General features: G+C 32.2%; 1 protein-coding gene and 1 long non-coding RNA gene across 5 annotated transcripts in view; one reads left to right on the top strand and one right to left on the bottom strand.

Moving 5' to 3' along the window:
* Window positions 1–20,306, bottom strand: part of LOC127291159 (uncharacterized) — a 196,504-nt gene that overhangs the window by 27,042 nt on the left and 149,156 nt on the right. The window lies entirely within an intron of this gene.
* The window catches only part of LOC127291152 (zinc finger homeobox protein 3), a 127,630-nt gene continuing 116,416 nt past the window's right edge, over window positions 9,093–20,306 (top strand). For 2 of the 4 annotated variants that reach the window (XM_051320079.1, XM_051320078.1), the window contains exon 1: window positions 9,093–9,801. The gene's annotated coding sequence lies outside the window, so the exon portion shown is untranslated. The remainder of the gene's footprint in view (window positions 9,802–20,306) is intronic. The other 2 variants (XM_051320080.1, XM_051320081.1) reach the window with 1 other exon arrangement.

Genomic DNA, 20,306 nt, shown 5'->3' with positions numbered 1-20,306 from the left:
AGTAGAAATTAACTAAAAATTAATGAAAATTCTTACTAATCACTTTTTTCACTTTTTACTAATTCCGATTTAGTGAGTACATTTTACAATGTTACAATTTCACTTATGATCTGTTAATTTTCAGTTCGAAAATTCTATTTTCAAATGATTGTCAATATAAATAAAATGTAAACTGGTTGTAAAAACAGAACATGAATTACCAAGGGATAATATAATTTTTCTGTCTTTTCGAAAGGGCAATATTGTGCGCGCAATAAAATAATCGTCACTTCATGTTTCAAATTTAAATCAGTACCGTTTTGAAAGTGAGAAATTTTACGATTGAATATATTTATTGCTAGGTCATGTCAGTATTTACTCGTTAATAATAAGACATTCTGGATAGTTATTATATGGCAATTTAAACGAAGGGTCTCTCACTTTTTCTCTTTCTCTTGAACAAGGGCCCATTTTCAAGCACCAGTGCCTGTTGTTTAATAATAACTGTTGTAAAATTTATTAACTATCTCTTGAAAAAAAAAAATATAAAATACCCAATATTGTACCCGCTCGGGAAAAAAAATGTTTCTTTTTTTTTACTTTTTTTTATTACTCTTAAACCATTTTGTCAAAGTTTCGAAATTTTTATTGAATGGTGTAAAAATATGTACATATATTTATACAAAAAAAAAGAAATGATTTTTCTCCTACTTAGTAATTTATGTTTTTACGACAATTATAGATATATTTTTTTCCTAATTATTGTAAACAAATAAATTTTTCCTCTTGTAATAATAATAATTATTATTATTATTATTGTCGAGAGGGTCAAAATTTGGAATAATTTTTCGGGAAAAAAAAAAAAGATGAATATTGCTCTTTTGTTCTTCAAGGACGACGACAAACGTATACCCTCCCTCCTCAATAAAATAGGTATAGTTTTATATATGTGTACTTTAAGAGTGTGTCAATTGTTTCTATTTCATTTTATAAATAGAAATTTACCTGAACCTTAAGGGCACCGCTAATAATAATTCTAATTCGCTGAACGTAGCAATAGTCACGTACAGCAAACAAAAACCAGAGCTAGGATTTCTTAATTTTTCTTTTGAATAACGTTTCATAAACCTTGCCCCAAACTGAGGACTAATCTTGAACGCGTTAATTGTTTCGATGGGTTTAGTACGAGTAAACAAAGGGCAGTAAATAACTGGAAGATTTCTTTCGAAAACGTTCATTTTCACCAAAAATGTACCTGCTCCCCAGGGAGAATTGGGATTACACGGCCAAGCGAAATAATAATATGCCTTATAATAAAAATGGCCGGTGTATATATATATATAGGGGGCAGCGCAAATACATACAACATTTTGGTGTGTATATGCCCTGATACACCGACTCAAAAATGGACAATGGTCACTCGTTGGCGGGTGGTGTATTGTCCCTGCCCAGTTTTCACTTTCCAATGTACGGACCAGAGGACACCAGTAAACCGGCCGAGAGGTGTGCAGGTGCTTTGTTCCAATATGAGATACCACGAGGGGTCCAGACCTGAATATAATTCAAGGGGGGGCGCTTCACAAAAACCTAAAACTTTTAGCAGTAATTCTCAAATTTTACGACCACCTGTGACACTTGTTACGCCACACTGTAGCAGAATATTTATTTTACAAGTGTAGCATTTGAAAAATTACGCAAAATATTTGTGCGTTTAGGAAAATTTTTTTATTTTTAATTTCCAAAATTTCGAACATTTTTTATTCATTAAAAAATGAATTGTTTAACTTGTAAAAATTTATGGATTTAAAAAGAAAAACAACTTTTTAGAATGTTCTTTAAGTAATATTTTTTATATGAAATATGTAAATGTTCTTTCAATTTTCTTGAAAACTATCTGAAGTATTGTGGAATATCCTGAAGCAATGTATCTCAAAATATCCTATACATTATATTAGATTATCTGGAAGTATTTTGAATTATCCTAAGTATTTTAAATTATCTCAAGTATCTTGAAATAACTTACAGTACTGTAAATTATCTGGAAATATCCTAAATTATCAGGAAATATTTTCAATTATCTGAAGTACGTCGAAATTTTAACTTCTTTACTCCTCATAAAAGAAAATTTTTCTCAATAAAGAAAATTAATTTTTTTTTCAAAAATAGTTGTCTTTTAAGTTCGCTTTTAAAGCTTTCATTTCTATGTTAAAGATAATCGGGATAATAAGGTTTATGAATAAGATATTGTAGTAATTCTGTTTTTGAGAATTTTCAACCTTTTGGCCTAATGCGATTTTGAAAATTTGCTCGAATGCCCTTCTACTTTTCGGCCTTAAAACTTTAATCTTAATTTTCTGTGAAAACATTTTTTTTTTTTTCTAAAAATAGATTTTTCTACTTACATATACACAAAGTAACATATTTTGTGATAAAAGGTATATTATTAAAAAAAAAAGAAACGTGTTTATAGATTGATCATAGAAAGCGATAATGACATCCTCTGTTTGGGCGGAGTCTTGAAACAAAAAGAAAAAAAAATTTTTATGGTTCCCTATATATATATATATCCTTGTGCAATATAGTGTACTTTTTTTTTTGTTTTAGAGTGGTTATAGTCATTAACTATGTTGCGCGGGTAAACACACACAACACTATCCTTATTTCACCAATGTCTTTTGAAAATGTTATATACCCTCTCTCACTTTAATTCACGGGACACATCTGCTCCGCCGTCTCTCTTTTTGGGAACACTCTAATTACGACTAATTTCGTTAATTACCAGGGACCTCGCAAGAAAGAGAGAGAGACCCACTCATTCTCGTACCTGTCTAATTCGAGGGTCCAACATTGTGTCTAGACTTTAAACAACATTCGCGCATCCAACCGACGGCACCACTCATAATTAGCCACTTCCACCTTCTTCGGACAATTTTTGCATTTTTCTTACTCCCTGTGTGTACTACACAATTAGTCCTTCTCCGGTGGGAAGAGAAGAAAAAAAAAAAAAAAAAGATAAATCAATTTTACGACTTTTTTTTGAGGGGGGGAGGAATTAAAAACTATATATATGGAATTAGAAACAGGAAATATAGAAAAAAAATTCGTTTTTCAAAAACTATGTTGATTTTTGAAAAGGACCAGCCAGGTAGGCGGATTGAATTCAAACATAAGAAATACTATAGGATTTAAAAAGGATATTTCGCCTTGGACGGAAGCGTTAAATAAAAATATATTCTCGCTTCACTCGCATATATAGACAAAGCTTAGTGATTCTTTGGACAGAATAGAAATCTCGGTCTGTTGGGCGCAAGAACAATATTTTACTTTGAATAAAAGCTCCCAACTCTATATAGCACCTGCTGCTAACCCTTTTTCCCCTTTTTTCTCGAGGTATATAATGTCATTTCGATATACCTGCTTCAATTCAATATTTTCAAAGTGCGGAAAACTTATATATATATGTCGTCTTTCATTCACGCGCAAAAGATAAATTGATCTCTCGCGTTCAAAATCATCATTAAGAAAAACGTGCCTAACGAAGCGACTAACAATTTGTAACGCTATTATTGTAAATTTTCTCTCACCTTTTCTATTCACTCTAAAGGACAAAAATTGTCACCTGTATATAATTTTTCTCATTCTATATTTTGAATTAAAAATTTTTGCTCTTAGAACAAAAAAAAAAAAAAAAAACCGGATGACCGTTTTTAATTTATTTTAACGGTCATATAACGGAGATGAGAATACATGTCGGAAAGTATAACTGCCATCGAAAATAAATACAATGAGATATATATCCCTTGGGTATTTAGTAAAGGAACGTATGTATGTAACCTGAAGGAATGAGGGGTTGGATGGACCCTGGGCGCCCGACTGTCTGGTCGGTCCGGTTTCCCTTTTCGAAACTTGACCAAACATAGGTGCATCTCGTTTCCCATAACTTCATCCCCCTTCATTCCATTCCCCTCCTGTCTTAAAATGAACGCGGGAACTACTATATATACCTGACTCGTCGTCGCAGAGAAAAGCACCATTCACAAAACATATTATATTGTATAAAATTCTTTACTGAAAGTTGCGTGTGTCCCCCCTTAAACAAGATTGCTACTTTTGCTCTTTTGCATATAAAACTTTACTCTGCCTACGCTTCATGTGAAAAGCCTCATTGCACACGCAACACTCGTAATTTGCGTAGCATTCGCCAGAGGGATAGGTCATGAACTGAGGTCCACTTTCGCCTCAAGATAACTTTCATTGTTTCATTCGTTCCTGGAAATTAATTTTTTTATTTCTAATCCGAAATATCTTTACGGGAGGATAATAATTTTTATATCATTTTTTTTTCTCCCCCTCTAATTTTCAATTCCAATATTAGTGAAAGTGATATTGTACTATTTTTGTATACAGCATCCTCTTTGTTTATTTCCCATTCTTCTCATCTTGTTGAAAACGACCCAGTGAGAGAAGGCATTCCAAGCGTTAGTTTGATGGGTCCGTTCGCTCGGGCCCCGGCACTTTTTTACACAACTTTTTCCATAGCGGTTCATCGCAAGATCGTTCGCTTAGCTACCGGATCGTCACAGTTTAACTCTTTGTAATATTTCTCTTCGTAGCGAAACGCGCGCGTCCCACCCAAAAGACCCCCATCTCGCACTCCTCCACCTTCTCATTTTCTGCATGTATATATATATATACCTCATGGTGTGAGCCAGTAAAGAATGCGCGTGTAGCCAGCGCATACCGAAGAATCGCAGAACATTTTGACGACCCCATAAAATCCGAATGGATGGACGAACCACCTCTTGACGCGGTTCTCTCCTCGTCTTTTCTGTTTTTTTTTTGTACCTTAACATTTTCTCTCCTTCTCTTTCCCATCAGTGTATACAACATGCATTTCTTGGGCTCTGCAAGGATCGCACACAAAGCAGGTCCCGACCCGCTGGCTGGACCAAAATACCGACCGCAATGTTGTTCTCAATATGTGTATGGATGCAAAAAAAAAATCGAGGAAATTCAAAATCTTCGTGATTAATTTTGAAAAATTTAATAGAGAATCACAGAAAATTTATAAGGTATTAAAATAAGCTGCAACGCTTATTATTTTAATCCAATTTTGCTTATTTTAATATACCAAAATGGATTATAAAATAAGCAAAATTGGATTAAAATAATAAGCGTTGCAGGGTGTCGATTATGTAATTTGATTTGACGTCAAAATCAAATTTATTTTAACGTCAATGTTAAATTTAATTCAACAAATTCATTGTTTTATTTAACTTAGACGTTAAATTAAAATTTAATTTTTTATTTCAATTTAACGTCGCATTCAAATTTATTTTTTGATAGCAATTTGATGTATTGCAAGCAAAAAATAAATTTGACGTCAAAGTCAAATCAAATTACATAATCCACTCCCAGCTTATTTTAATGCCTTTTAATTTTCTGTGATAACAAAATTTTTTTTGTAAACGAACACAATTTTTGAAAAAATTCTATTAACAATTTCCTTAAATCCTCATGCAGAAATTTTGAAAGGGCTCTGACAGGGCCCAGGTCGGGAAGCTATAAATTCGCATGAAACAAGGGAACCCGATCGGGGCCACAGAAGAAGCCCTATTTCAGCCCGGTTAAAACCGTGGCCCCACCAGGGCCCCATTTGGCCCCGGTTCCCTTTTTCAACCAGGTCAGGGCCAGGTTGGCGAAGTTCTGCACCCTTTTTTCTAAACACTCAGTATAATCATAAATAGCTATCCAGAAGTTTTTGAAAATTATAATAAAAAAAAAAAAACATTTTAAAAAATATATCGTGAGAAAAAGACGAATTTCAAAAAAAAAATAATTTTCTCAGAAAATTCTGGATCATTAAAAATTTCCCTATATATGACAATATATTTTCTCTCCTTTTTTTTTCGAAAATACTCCGCGGAACTTTATCCTTTTTCCATGAATTCCAATTAAACGTGTTATTCTTTAAATTTTCAGTATATATGTAGAGAAAGAGAGTCTTTTTTTTTGTAAGGATGATACTTTTAACAATTGTGAAACGAGCTCAAATTTGAAATAACCTTTGAAACCGTCAATCGCTAATAAAGTTCCTAACATAATCATTGCCGACAAAGGTTTTTTTTTTACTTCTTCTTCTTCTTCACTGTGTCGAGAATATATCCTCCCACAGAGAGACAATGAACGCGCGGCTTCTTGGACCGAGAGAAAAAGATCCGTAACGTTTTTAAAGGGACTTTACAAGTTTCCCTTTCGAATGATGCGAAGAGTGAGAGAGAGAGAGAGAGGGAGAGACACTATACACACACCTGGTCGAAGGCCATTCGGGTGTTATACGAATTCACCGAAAGTGTACCGAAACTGTCCGAATGAGCACACGAGATATATTCTTAAGACGAAAAACCATGTGTATGGCCATTCACATATACATATATATATATATATAGTCAACAACCCCTCTCTTTCCGCCCTTCGAATTCAGGAACCGGTCAGTGGTCCATCCCTTTTCAAACAGGAACTAACCTTGCTCCACCAGTGTGTATTTATATTTCAAATAGACCACCTAATACGATATTATATTCCTTTCCCTTTTTTTATTTAACAATAATATTTATAATCTAATTATTGTTTAATCTATTATTTACATATTTTTTCAACTTTTTTTTACTAATTATTTTTTGTGACTATTATCAAATAAATATTTCCTTGAACAAAATAATTTTTGAGTCAATTAAATTTTATTTTATTTATTATTTATATTATTTAATTGTTAGTTTTTCGTTAATAAGAGTATTTTTGCCTATTTATATTACCCGTGCGGAAATTTTGAAAGGGCCCTGGCAGGGCCCACGGTGGGGAGCTTCAAAATCGCATGAAACAGGGAACCCGATCGAGGCGACAGAAAAAGCTCTATTTCAGTCCGATTAAAATCGATAAAAACCGGGGCCCGACCAGGGCCTGGTTTGGCCCCGGTCGGGTTCCCTGTTTCAACCAGGTCAGGGCCAGGTTGGCGAATTTCTGCACGGGTAGTTACTGTTACAATTTAGTTAGTCAGCCTAACAATTAATAAGGTAACTAACTAATAAATAGTTATATTCCAATAAACTAATTAGTTAATCCAACTAATAAAATAGTTATGTTAACAAAAAAAGTAGTAATCACAACTAATAATTTAGCAGTAGTACAATTTACTGACTAAAAATGCGGTCATTTTAAAAATGGTAATACCAACCAATCTTTTCAAATACGCAAATTATTTGATACAAAAAATTATTTATTTCGCAGTAGTGTAAAAGATTCTTTGAATCAAATAATTTTTTTTAGTGATATGTACCTAGTTTAGTATATAGTAAAATTTCACTAATAATTCACATAGATAGCTAAACCACTGATTCTAATTAGCATATATTCGCTAATAAATTAGTGAAATTTTCTTAGTTTAATATAGTAAAATTTCACAGCGTATATATTAATTAAAATTAGTCGTATTTTTATCGCTATTTCAGAGATTTAGAGAGGATAATTTCTAAAGCATTAAATTTTCTAAAGTTAAAAGGAACATTTCTAATGTATTTAAAATTTCGAATTTTTTGTCATTTGAATAATCCGAGAGGCTTTATTTAAAGTATCTTTAAATTTATTCCCGCAAGGAGAAATTGTTTCGAAATATGTAAAATACGATGAGAGAGACGAATAAGGTTTAGGGCTGGACTTTGGTCGATGTTAACAAGAGGGATGTATTTTTAGGCTCTCAAGGGTCACATAATCAAACAGCGAGGTAGACTTTGGTATTCCACGAATAAGTTGGTTTCCAATCTTACTGGATCTTTTAGAGGAGCGCAACGCTGAAAAGAGGGTGTAGGGAAGCGAAGCTTATTAAAAAAGGACTCGAGGCAGATCGCGATTGGCCGAGGCTCTCTCCGAGTGAGAGAAAGGGCACAAGGGGGTGGTGAAGGAGGAGGAGGGGGTGAAGTTGGCGGAGGGTAATGGATGGAAGGGGAGGAGGAGAGAAAAAGAGAGAGAGAGAGGAACTGTATAAAGTCCAAAGTATATATGCGCATACAAGGGCGCACGCGTACGTTAGTTGGAGGAGAGAAGGGTGCTCCCTTGTAGACATTCGTGGAATGTAAATGGCGGCATTTACCTCTCGAAACGTTGTGAATTCCTTCTCGCAGATCTTTTGCTAGAGACTCCTCTTCTCCTACGCTCATCCACAAAGCTGCAATTTGCAGACATAAAACGGCCACTGCTTACCGAAAGGTCTCATTACTTTTCAAGCAGATTCACGTACAAATGTCATTTACAGACATTGACAAACGAAAATAATTTCTATATTTGTATTAAATTGCGAAAAAAAAATTGTCAATCTGTAAAAACAGATTTTTAAGCCTTTTTTTTTACTGAACATATGTCAACAATCAGCCTTCGATAAAATGCACTTCCGATGCGACGGTAAACTTTCCCTGAAATATTGACAGGGGGGAAAGGAAAAAGAAACCCCTGGACCACGTCTCTCTGACATTGTATCCGCTTTAAAAAGCAGAAACACTTTTGACGTCTCGGGATGAATAAAAAGTGCCTCTCCATCAAAAAAATGAGAGAAAAAAAAGCTAGATCGTTGCCCTGACCTCTAGAAACATTCAAGAGTCGCGGTTTTCTATCTTCTCTCGGGGATGTCTAGCGCTTGCCGGAAATCCTGGATCTTCGATCGGAGTTGGACGGGTAGGTCGACGATACGTCCGGCGGGTATGATGCGGGCGAGAGAGGAAAGATTACCGGAAAGATATCCGGAAAGTTCCTACCGGCGCTGTGTCTCAAGTTGTGTACCCCTACCTGTGTTTCCTTGGTAAGACGAGGAGAGAAAGAGAGAGAGAGAGAGAAAATCGCGTACTTTGAGCTTTCGAGTATGGTGGGAGGTGGAGCTCACTTACCTCTCCTTCGAAAGCTTTGGAGCAGCGCGAGACGTACACTTGAATAGACCACGCCCACAGAAGGCTGAAATGTCCCGCCTATATTGGCCCCCACTCTTGTGACTGCGCCGCTCTACCGGTTGTAGTATTGATAGTGGGGGAAGTATCAGGAGGGGTGAAAGCCTGTCCGCGGAGGGGCGGGGAGCGAACAGTTCGGCAGCGCGACCCGACGTGGGCACTTCGCTGTCCGGCCTTTCTTCATTAAAATATTATCCGTACCCCGACGTATTCGTGGCCCGTGGATGAGAGTACCGCGCACCCTTATTAAACCAATATCGCGGTTAAACTAGCTCGTCAGAAGCAATAATCCGCGAACGTGGCAACGAATCAAGAAGAAAGTGCCAGGTATTTTACCAGTGACCCGAATTTTTCTAGTGAGTGTGTGACTTTTGACCTCTTGTGATATATATATACACATATATATATCCATTGGTCAAGAAGAATTCGCGGTGTGACTTCCTATATATATATATACATATTCGTTTTAACTCGGAGCACCAAGTGCGCGAGTTCCTTTATCTGACGCTGTGAAATTAATTTATATATTGGATGATCTCTTTCTCTCTATATGATATCACGGATTTCATCGTGATTTATAATTAAGTGCCAGGACGTGTTCGAAGGTGTACATACAAGAACACCGTCTGTTAGCGGTTTCACAGTGCCAATATAAAGCAAGGGGTCATGCCCATCTATAAATATTTGCTTCCTTACCACCTTATCTAAGGTCGAGGTCAGTGCGAAAACCCTGGGTAATCAAACCCAAGAGTAGACGTGCAGTACAGTGTTTCAAAAAATACAGTGCATTCCTGCAACCAGGAAAAGTGGACGCTCCGGGATATGAACCCAGGTATGTGTCACTTGGTGAAAAAAAAAAAAAAATTAGTGGTTAGTGAGTGTAATTAGGATTAAGTGCTGCGAGGAAAATTTAACACGGAATCGTGTGTCTAATAAATATTGAATAATTGTTCTCCAAAAGAAGGAAATATACCCGAAATTGGATCCAAGGATTTTTTCGAATGATAATTCGGAAAATTTTAGGATATTGTTTTCATCTTAATTTATCATCTATATGATCAATCAGATCTTTTTGGAAATGTGTCGCAATAGTGTTTCTCTTATCGCAATTCTTCCGTAATAGTGATACAATAGTGATTGGTGCTTGACTTTGAAATACTTATCTTTGGGATATTTGATAAAGAGTACCAAGGAATTTGGAATTTCTCTTATTTTTTGAAATCTGGATTCAACTCTTTTTGAAAAAAAAAAACGCTATTTCCTTTTTCTTTCATCATGACAAAAAGGATTGGCTTATTTTTTGCTGTGACGAATACAGTGAATAAGGATGAGACTATTTTGCTAAATCCCAATTTCCTAAATTGGAAATCGTCAAGCTAGATTCCCAGACTTTGCTTACCTGAAGTAGCTTGTTTGTCTCGTTTTTTTTTCTATATTCGTCATGCTTAGGTTTCAATCTGTCTCAAGTGGCCTTCGTGTATGTCTCTACTCTTTTATCGATACTATGGGTATCTACAAAATATAAGTGAAATGTCTTTAACTTCTATTACACTTCTCTTATAGTCCATAGTTTTGAATTTGTAAACCCTTTTTATTGTTAATGTCCTACTAAAATTTTCATGATGTGTGAAATGGTCCTTCAATTTTGTAAATTGCAATTTTGTCTATAGAAATTCTTCCTTTACATTTATCTCCGTTTATATATACTCTTCTTTAAGAAAAATTGGATTTTAGAATATGTATCATCAGTATTTAAAGATGCGGTATCATTTCTTCATTCATTTGAAATGAGAGGAATTATTATTTCTGAAGATATCATCTGATTTGTCAGTAAGGAAAAAATCAGAAATTTTCTGAAATGCGTGAATTTCTTTGATTAAACATTGTGGTGGATCTTGTTTGATGTTGATAGTGTTGTCATTACACGAAGTTTATGCAAGATTGTTGATTATCATCTCACAGTTATATAACATAAACATCTTCAATAGTATTTTGACAGTCCTTTGGCACTGTCATCAACATTCTAAACATTTACTTTGGCTAAACACCTAAACCTTTTTACCTCATCCGATATTTTATCAGATATATGATTTTTGATGGGTCGAGCTTTTAGAAAAAGTTTCAGGTTACTTCTTATTTCAACGTTATCTTTACCGGTTGACATTTCTTAAAACCTTATCTTGAGTTACCGTTGGCATTATGTCAGATCGGCTTGTTTGCCTCCAAATAACTTTTCCTATATACATATCCATATATAATATATTTTATCGATGATGACTGTCTTGATTTACCACAAATAAATTTATAAATTACACTTTCTTGAAGACTTTATTGTCTAGTCGCATCTGATTTGAAAAAAAAAAATTATTGTTTTAACAAGGGAAAGGATTTGGTGTTTTTAAAAGAAAGTATATCTCAATATGAGTCATGTACATCTTGAGATTGTTGATTGCTCGTCAATTTGATGTGTGTTTTGAAGGGAAGTAGTAGTGGGAAACGCGTGCGGCACGTGAGAATTTTGATCTCGCTGAGATAACGGAACTCGGCAAACTTCTTGATGTTCAACGCGATATGGTGACGATTTAGATATCGCGCTCTTCTTTCTTTTTTTTCGCTTATACCAAACGTACAGTGCGATGTATTCTCGATAACGCATTTTTTTTTTTTTAATACCCTCGCCGTATATATACAGGTTCAGAAAATATCGCGCCAAGTGTGTAATTGGCAGATAAATCAGTGTGACGTCATTTCGACACGTGTTACAACTCTTGAAGTTGAATTTTCGGAGCTTAAGAAAGCAGGTTTGCCAAATCTGTTCACATCGTAAATACCTGCGACAGAAGTGCATCAGTGTCAATATATATACGAAATTTTGTTTGCCTTTCAAAATATACAAGACCATATTTCTCTTTGAAAAACTAATTTATCCTGACTTATAAACAAGGTGTCATCTGTCTTCTTAACATCACTCATTCGAAAAGAGATGAGAGAAAAAAAATCCTATTTCGTAAAATGTTGTAAAATTTATAATTATCAAATAGAAAAATAGTTTCTGTGTTTCTTCTTTATAAAAAATTGCATCTTATTGTGAGAATTGCTTTTTTGTTGGTTTCTTAAAATATTCCTCGTTAGAAATGAGAGAGAGAGAGAGATTTCTTATTCAAGTGGATGCTGCTTTTCCAAGTGGCTGCGCTGGTATATAATCCGACGGATCCCGCGCGTTAAAGTCTCCACTCGAGAGATGAATGTAGTGCTCTCAAATTTCCGTGATCAATGTTTATTAGACTATCGTGAAAGTGTTAAAAGGGGGTCCTCTATCAGCTAATTATTTTATGTGATTTCTTAATTTTTATAAAAATATATATAATATTCAAATGAAAAATATTTTTTTCTATATATAAGTTAAATATTTCTGTAAAAGTTTCGATATTAAGGAAGTGTAAAGTAAACTTAAAAAAGATAACAAGATGTAACACCTAGATCAATATTCTTGTTTTTGTGTGTTAATATTAATTAAATTCGAAAAATTAAATTCATTTCTATCGAAATCTTTCCATCTGTGTCAAGTTTCGTATATATATATATATATATATATGTCTAAAGAAAAATTTATTCATCAAAAAAATTAACGTTTTGAAAAAGTATAGAGTAATTTATAAAAAAATTTATTATTCTCAACTATTTTGTGTTTTTCCTTTAAAAAAAATATTTTTTATTAGTGTTTTTCCAAAAAAAAAAAAAATAATACGAAAAAAAATTACTTTTATAGATCTATATGAATGATTTTCATTTATGAATGAAATATTAGAAATTCATTTCATCTTGGATAGAAAAATTTATTTTTAAATATTAGCTATATATTATAACTATATAGTTAAATAAGTTATTCGAAGAAAAAACATCGCCCACATGATGATAATATTTAATTTACTCATCCTCTTTTATTTAAAGCGAATGTTTAGAATATTGACATATGTGTTACTAATACCATATAAAAAGAAAAATTTCCTCTATAGACTTTCTTAATGAAATTTAAATATTTTTATCAAAAATTAAGTAAAAATAATTTATGAACATTATAATTTACTTTTTAAAACACTTCTAAAGCGGAGTGCGGAAAAAATTAATTTAATCGACTCCGCGAAGTACCTACGATTAAAAAAAAATTCGCTTGAAGTCTGATAATTCTTTCGATAGACTCTCGCGTGTCTCTAATCTTCTTCATTGCTGTAAATTTGCATGAGATTTCGTTTAGTTAACGTTATGGAGAGAGGGTCGAGGAGAAAAAAAAGTAAATAAATTTGCTTCGGGGGGGTTTCTTTGGGTATATACTCTTGGGCATATATATATATATATATATATATATATATATATATATATATATATATTATAATGGAACTCCTTTCTAGGAGCGCGAGCGACGTGTCTATGAATGCCAGACGAGTTGACTACGTTAGGTGCCTTTCTGTCAACATAATGCAGTTTATTATCATAAACTATTATTGCAGCACGTGCGATCAAGTGCACGCGTTTGTAGACGCGCTACTTGCTAACTTCCTCTCTTTGCGGTTCTTTTGCCCGTCAAAATATTCCCATCAATTCCGCTTTCGTATATTATATATTATACATACTGCGCGTGAGAACTGTATAATTTCGTATAAAAAAAAAAATTACAATAGGATTTAAAAAAAAAAAATTCTGTTTAACAATTTTAATGAAATAACCATATTTTTATATAAATGATTATTAAATTTAAAAAAATTATATATCTTTATATAAAATTAGAATTTTAAAACAAGACAAATAAAAAAAAAAAAAAATTGTAGAAAAATTCGATCACAATGTGGGTCTTACTGCTTACAAGGTAAACAAAAATTCTATGTTTTATTGATTTATTCAGATATATCTGCATAAATGTCGTGAGTAGTAATTTTCCTTTTTGAATATTTATAAATTTAAATATTCACTTCTTTATTTGACAAATGAGAATAAGCAAATTTTTATACATAGACATATTTAGATTATGGTTTATTAGTTTACTAATCGAATCAATTAATGAACTGTTAGTTATTTATGGACTTGTGTTTTTTATACATAATCATTGATTCATTAAATAATTGATTTATTGTTAATTAATTACTATTTAGAAAGTCTAGAAATTATAGATCTATTTGATAAAAATAATTGAGAGACTATAAAAAAATAGATTTTGATTCAGAAGAAAGTGTTTTTTTTTTTTTTTTTTTTTTTTTTGTCATAGGGCATCAAAATTCACCGCCCACGCAGTTATACCTGGATTACCTGTCGGGTAATATTCGTGCGTCGGTTCGAAATAAGCGCGGGGTCCGTCCAATTTTGGAAGTTACGTTACCCTAAATACCTGTACCCAGTAAGCAGCTTGTTCTTTACGAGCTGGCCACAGTCGGTGGTATATACATATATATATAGTATAAGGCTAGAATATGGGCTATATATACCATGAATATGACTGGCGTATGGCATTAGGTGCTTTTATGTCGACACAATGCCGTTTATTATCATAATCTATTATCACGGCTTACACACGAAACGCGTGCTTTTTCCTTAACGGTGTTGTGCCTCCACTAAAACTCAACTACACACTATTCCCACCTATTTATTGACCATTTATACTGGTTATTCCTATACGCGCAATTTTGCGTACATTAAAATCAAAAACATTATTTACTACCTCTATATAGCTCCATTGCACATGCGGTCAATCATTTTTTACTTGTCTAATATTTACTTTAAACTCTCATTATGGCATAAAGTTATATGTACAAATTAGTTTCATTTCATTTATATATATATATATATATACTTTAATCCAAAATAGAAATTTGCTTCCTTTGGAAGAATTGTAAAAAAATTATTTAACAATGTACCAAAGGAGTAAATGAAAAATTGTATATCTTTTTAAATGACTAAAAATTTTGCCGACGAAGATGAATATAATTACAAAAATAAATAATTTCTGAGTTAGTGTATATATATAAAGAAAGTAAAGAGCGATAAGTCATTTGTAATATTATTTTCATGAGCGCCATTAACGGTAGTGGTTTTTTTTTTTACTTATGCTCTGACAGTAATTATAGAGTAGCGTTATAGTCGGCGATTAATTAAATGAGGTTGCTTCTTGAGTACAATGAGCGTTCGTGTATATATGGAAGACATTTTTCGGTGGCCAAATTATAAAAATGACGGACAGCGACTGTATATATATATACATTCACGATGATGCATTATGTGTCTGCTGGGAAGGTGTTTATTTTATTTGATAATTACTACATATATAGCAGAAGGGGCTCGAAGCAGGCTCCCGGTATGATCATTAGTGTGCGCGGCTTAATTACATCTCAGAGTCGGCATTCCAACATCCTTTTGTGAAAATAGAATCAAAAAGGGACAAATCTATGGAATAGATCTTTTGCCGCCCTTCTCTCTATATATATATATATATGATTGTCCAGCACCTCATAATCTACAACATTGTCCAACAGATTTAGGGGATCTTATATTTATACCCCAGATTTATTTCCCGATTAAAATATAAATATAGAAATTGTGAGAAATTAGTGTTTTTATAGATATATAATTGTTAGATAAATTTTTATATTATATTATTATTATGTGGATACAAGATTTTTTTTGTTGGGGGAGAAATTTAAAATATTTGGATAAAAATGTTTATTTGGCCCAAATACGTTCTTTTAAGGAAAAGAAAACAAATTTTTACAAATGGAAATTATCTATATATAATTCGAGTGAGATGAAAAATTGGATTAAAAAAAAAATTTGCAATGCGATACTTTTTCATCTTGGCATAGTAAAAACTATGAAGCAAAATTTCCCGTATATAAAATTTTAAACGCATATATATAATAATTTGTAATCGTATATATGAGAAAAATAAATATTTTTTCAATTGCTCTCTGTGTCTCTCTACTATATAATATAAACGCAGAAATGTATTCAATGTGTTTTACATATGTGTATACATGTATATATATGAATTATTATTTCTTGCCGTTGAGTTTGATCGGATTTGTAGAAAGCATTGATTGCCCATACTTGATTGCTAGTTAAATCCAATAAACAGTAATCGTTTCGCTATAATTTACATTTATAAACTCTAAGTTGCAAACACACGTTTTCCGGGATCTGGCGATGTTTTTTTTATCTCTCTCTCTCTCTCTCTCTTTATTGCATTATTAGCTCCTATTGTCGAAGAGTTTTGTACGATCTATACCGCAGGAGTCTTCAATCCGTTTCCAATGATCGCTCAACCGAGAAAGAGAGTCCCTTACTTTTTTTTTTTAAACTAGTCGTCGGTATCTAACCTTCCCTTCGTTTCTCTATATATGTATATACTTCCTTCAACTAATTAAGTCTGAGAAACAAGTCAGACTTCATTTACCTCACAAGCTTTTAAAAACAGCTCGAAACCTGATATAAAATGGGGGGTAAGGATTAAAAAAAATGAAAGAAATCGATTTTAAAATATAATTTTAAAAAGAAGTGAAACAAAAAGAATATAAAAATAGATGGCACTTAAAAAGAAAAGACATTAAAGAAAAAAGAATTAATTAGTATTCTAAAGAACATTGAATAACGTTTTGTGTATGATGAGAATTTCTTGTTAGGAATTAAAAGACGTGTGGTAAATAAGAATGACAAACTTTTAATTCCAATTTTGAGGACAGTATATATATAAAATGGCGTAAGACATACATATAAGTTAACAGCAAATTTTTCCATTAAATATTTTTTTTTTTTCTAACTATAATTAAATTTTATTAATAATAAATTATTTTTATGGGACAAGGAATTAACTGTTTTTTTTTTTTGGGATAAATTTTAGTTTCTTAGCTATATTAATAGAGTTATATATATATATATATATATATATATATATATATATATATATATATAGTATGAGCGTTTGTTGGGTCACGCCAGCATTAATCGGCGTGTCGTTATTCGTGCGTGCGTGGCATAGAAACAATATTTTATGCCAACAACAATAGAGTCCCTGTTCTTTCTCTTTCTTGGGCGTCACATAGACCCCTGAAGGCATCAGAGAGATCTTTCTTTCTATCTCTTTCGTCTGTTCTGTCGCTCGTGCTCGAATCTCTTGCCGACACAATATATATATATATATATAGGTAAAAGCGACACAAAATGTTAAGACACAGACAGCTCGCGACATTTTCAGCTCAAGAAGCTACAAACTTTTTTTCTCATGGAAAATAATTTACAATTTTGCTTCATAAACACCCCTTGTAAAAAAAAACAAAACAAATGTATTATATGCTTTTCACGCATCGTTTTACGATTTTGTTATATACAATAATGTTTCAAATCGCTTTACATCGTGTAAAATGCAAACTTACATTGTCGTCATCAGGCTTTCTAGCAATTACTCTTTTTTTATGAGCGCACTAACTCGTATATCTACATTCCTGCTATCGGGAAAATTAAGAAAGACACAATATGTGATTAGAAAATTGTTCTATGGCAAAAAAAAAACTGATATTTGTTATGTAATATTATAACTTATCGGATAAATAATTATAAAATAAAAAAATGTAAAAAAAAACTTGATATTAGAAAACAATTAAAAATATTTGTGATTTAATAATCTTTGTAGACTCATATTGTTATAAAATATAAAACAGACAGTCTGATAAGAAATATTTATGATTTTTCATTTCTGATAATACGATTTGATAAGCCCACTTGCAATCGAGAAAATATAAATAAATTTAGTGATGTGTAGGCTTTTGGATATAGTTTCGCGCCTATAATAAATGTACACAAGTCAATTCGATAAGTGTCGTGTATAGAAAATTAATCCTAACGAATCAAATATTTTTTATTTCCACCATTTTTGCATCACAAATTCTTTTCTTTATTTCTTCTGCTGTTTTTTTTTTACAGTCTTTCTTTCGACTATTTTTTTTAAAAAAAAGTACTTTGCCTCACGATTTTAATCTCTCATAATCCTCATTCCCTTCTGTTGACTGGGCTGTTGTGCCCTTCCCTGACACCTGGGACAATGGATCGTGATTCTGTATTAGGGATTACTGGAGACAAAAGATCCAATAGAATAATGTTAAATATAAATGAAGTTCGTTGAAATATTTTATTTATTTATTTATTATTGGAATATTAAGTGGGCGTGAATTTTAGCGATTTATTTCAAAATTTATAATTTTCTAAAAAAAATATATTTTTTTATAATAACGAAATAATAGAATTTTAAGAGAGAAAAAAAGGAGTGTTTTTAAACACAAACAGTAGATTTACATATATATATATATATATATATATATATATATATATATATATATATATATGTATATGTATATATCGTGACAATAAACAGGGAGTAAAAATGTAACTTTACAACTTGACATAAAAATCCAACAACTCCTCACTCTCTCGCACCGTGCCAGTGCCAAAAATTCTCCGCACACTAAACAATTTTACAGCGCGTCAACTTCGTCTCTGTCGTGAAAAAAAATCTGATCCTGGCTACCGGTTGTGGTCGAATATGTTATTAGGCTTTGGAACCCTCGCTCTTGTTTTTTTTCTATATATATACAGGGACATTAAAAAAACGTGTCTTCGCTTCATTCATGCGTGTTTATTTTTATATATATATATATATATATATATCTACTGGTCCCGTAACTATATAGTCATTGGCGATAGAATTTCTCTAGGATATTCGATACAGAATGTGTGTGTGATAATTTGAATCAACGAGAAAGCGGCGCTGCAACTGAAAAAAAGTTGAGGGCGCAAAAATATATTGGACAAAGTTTCAGGTCGTGGCCCGGTCGGCGTGTCAGTTTGTAACCGGGGGTATGAGGTGTAGATCAGATCGACGATAAGATGAGTCCGGCTGGTAGATAGCCATTGGCCTTTTTTTGTTTTGATTTTTTGTTTTTTATGTTTCCGAGATACTTTGGCTGGCACTGCTTTTCTTTCGCTTTATCTTATATTGAAACTCACCCTTTTTCCCCATTTAACTAACGATGCTTTTTTTTATTTTCTTCTTTTAAATTCACGAGTCTTGTTATTGTCAAGCACTTTCTTATATCATTTTGTTTTTTTTTTTTTTTTTTTGTTAAAAATGTATTTTTTAACAAATTAATTTTTATTTTTTCAAAATTTTGATTTAGGTGTTTTTTTAGATAATGTTTTATTTAATAAATAAAAATTTGGTGAATATTTTTTTTTTTTTTTTCAAAAAGAGCTAAAAGTTCGAAGACGATATTGACCCTCAGTATATATGGTGACTTAATGGTGCGTAGTGGCGTCTTAAAAATTTAGCGTGGGCGCGCTTGCCACTCCTCGCATATATTTCGCGCCTCACGTCGAGACATCATTAAAACCGATAGCCAAATGATTGCAAGACTTGATTCAAATATCAAAGAAATTTTACTGCTCTACACTCTTCTTTATTTTTTTTGCGAACGCGTTGATTATATTTTGAACCTTTTTTTGTAATCCTATATCTAAATACTAAAAATTCAATAATAATTTCTAATAATATATATTAATGATAATATAAAATATTATATTTTAATAATAAATCATAATATTTAATATTAATAATTATTATTAATTGAATAAATAATTTATTATTTTATTTCATTATGAATGATGAGGTAAATTGAAATATTGAGACGGGATTTTGTTTTTACATCCCTTAGAAATGTAAATATATAAGGTAGAAAAATTGTATATAGAAGTAGAAGTGACGTGTGTGAGTTATCGATAGCCTTGAGGTGTCTGTCGGTGATTTAAAAGACGAGCTTGCAACGTGTCGCCGGTATGCCGATTGCGAGGTGGGGGCCTCGAACTAGTTTTTTGCCCGGGGGGCAAAATGCCCTCTTTACAGCCAATCACAGAATCCTAGAGCGTCACCGCGAGCGCGGAATGCGATCCTCTAATTCCTATACACATAACACTAAATTACGCAAAAAAATATATTTTTAATTTTTAAATTTATAATTAAATATATTTTTATATATTCTTTTATATAATTTAAATTATTATTATTATTATTATTATTATTATTTATATTTATATTTATACTAGAAATCAAAAAATTATTATCGATTCTGATAATTATATTTAACGTTTTGTTGAATTAAAGTATAGCCCAGTGGTTTAAGCGGCAAGTTTTGAAATAGCAATCATGTGTTCGATTCCCGAGAGATTTTTTTTTTTTTTTTTGTTTTCTTACAATTTTTTTTCGCTGATGCGAATAGCATTTAAAAAGAATAAACTCACATATAACGC

This window comes from Leptopilina boulardi, unplaced genomic scaffold (assembly GCF_019393585.1).
Source record: "Leptopilina boulardi isolate dan_hultmark-lab unplaced genomic scaffold, ZJU_Lbou_2.1 LbouV2_126, whole genome shotgun sequence".
Lineage (NCBI taxonomy): Eukaryota > Metazoa > Arthropoda > Insecta > Hymenoptera > Figitidae > Leptopilina > Leptopilina boulardi.
This window is presented reverse-complemented; position numbering and strand designations above follow the sequence as displayed.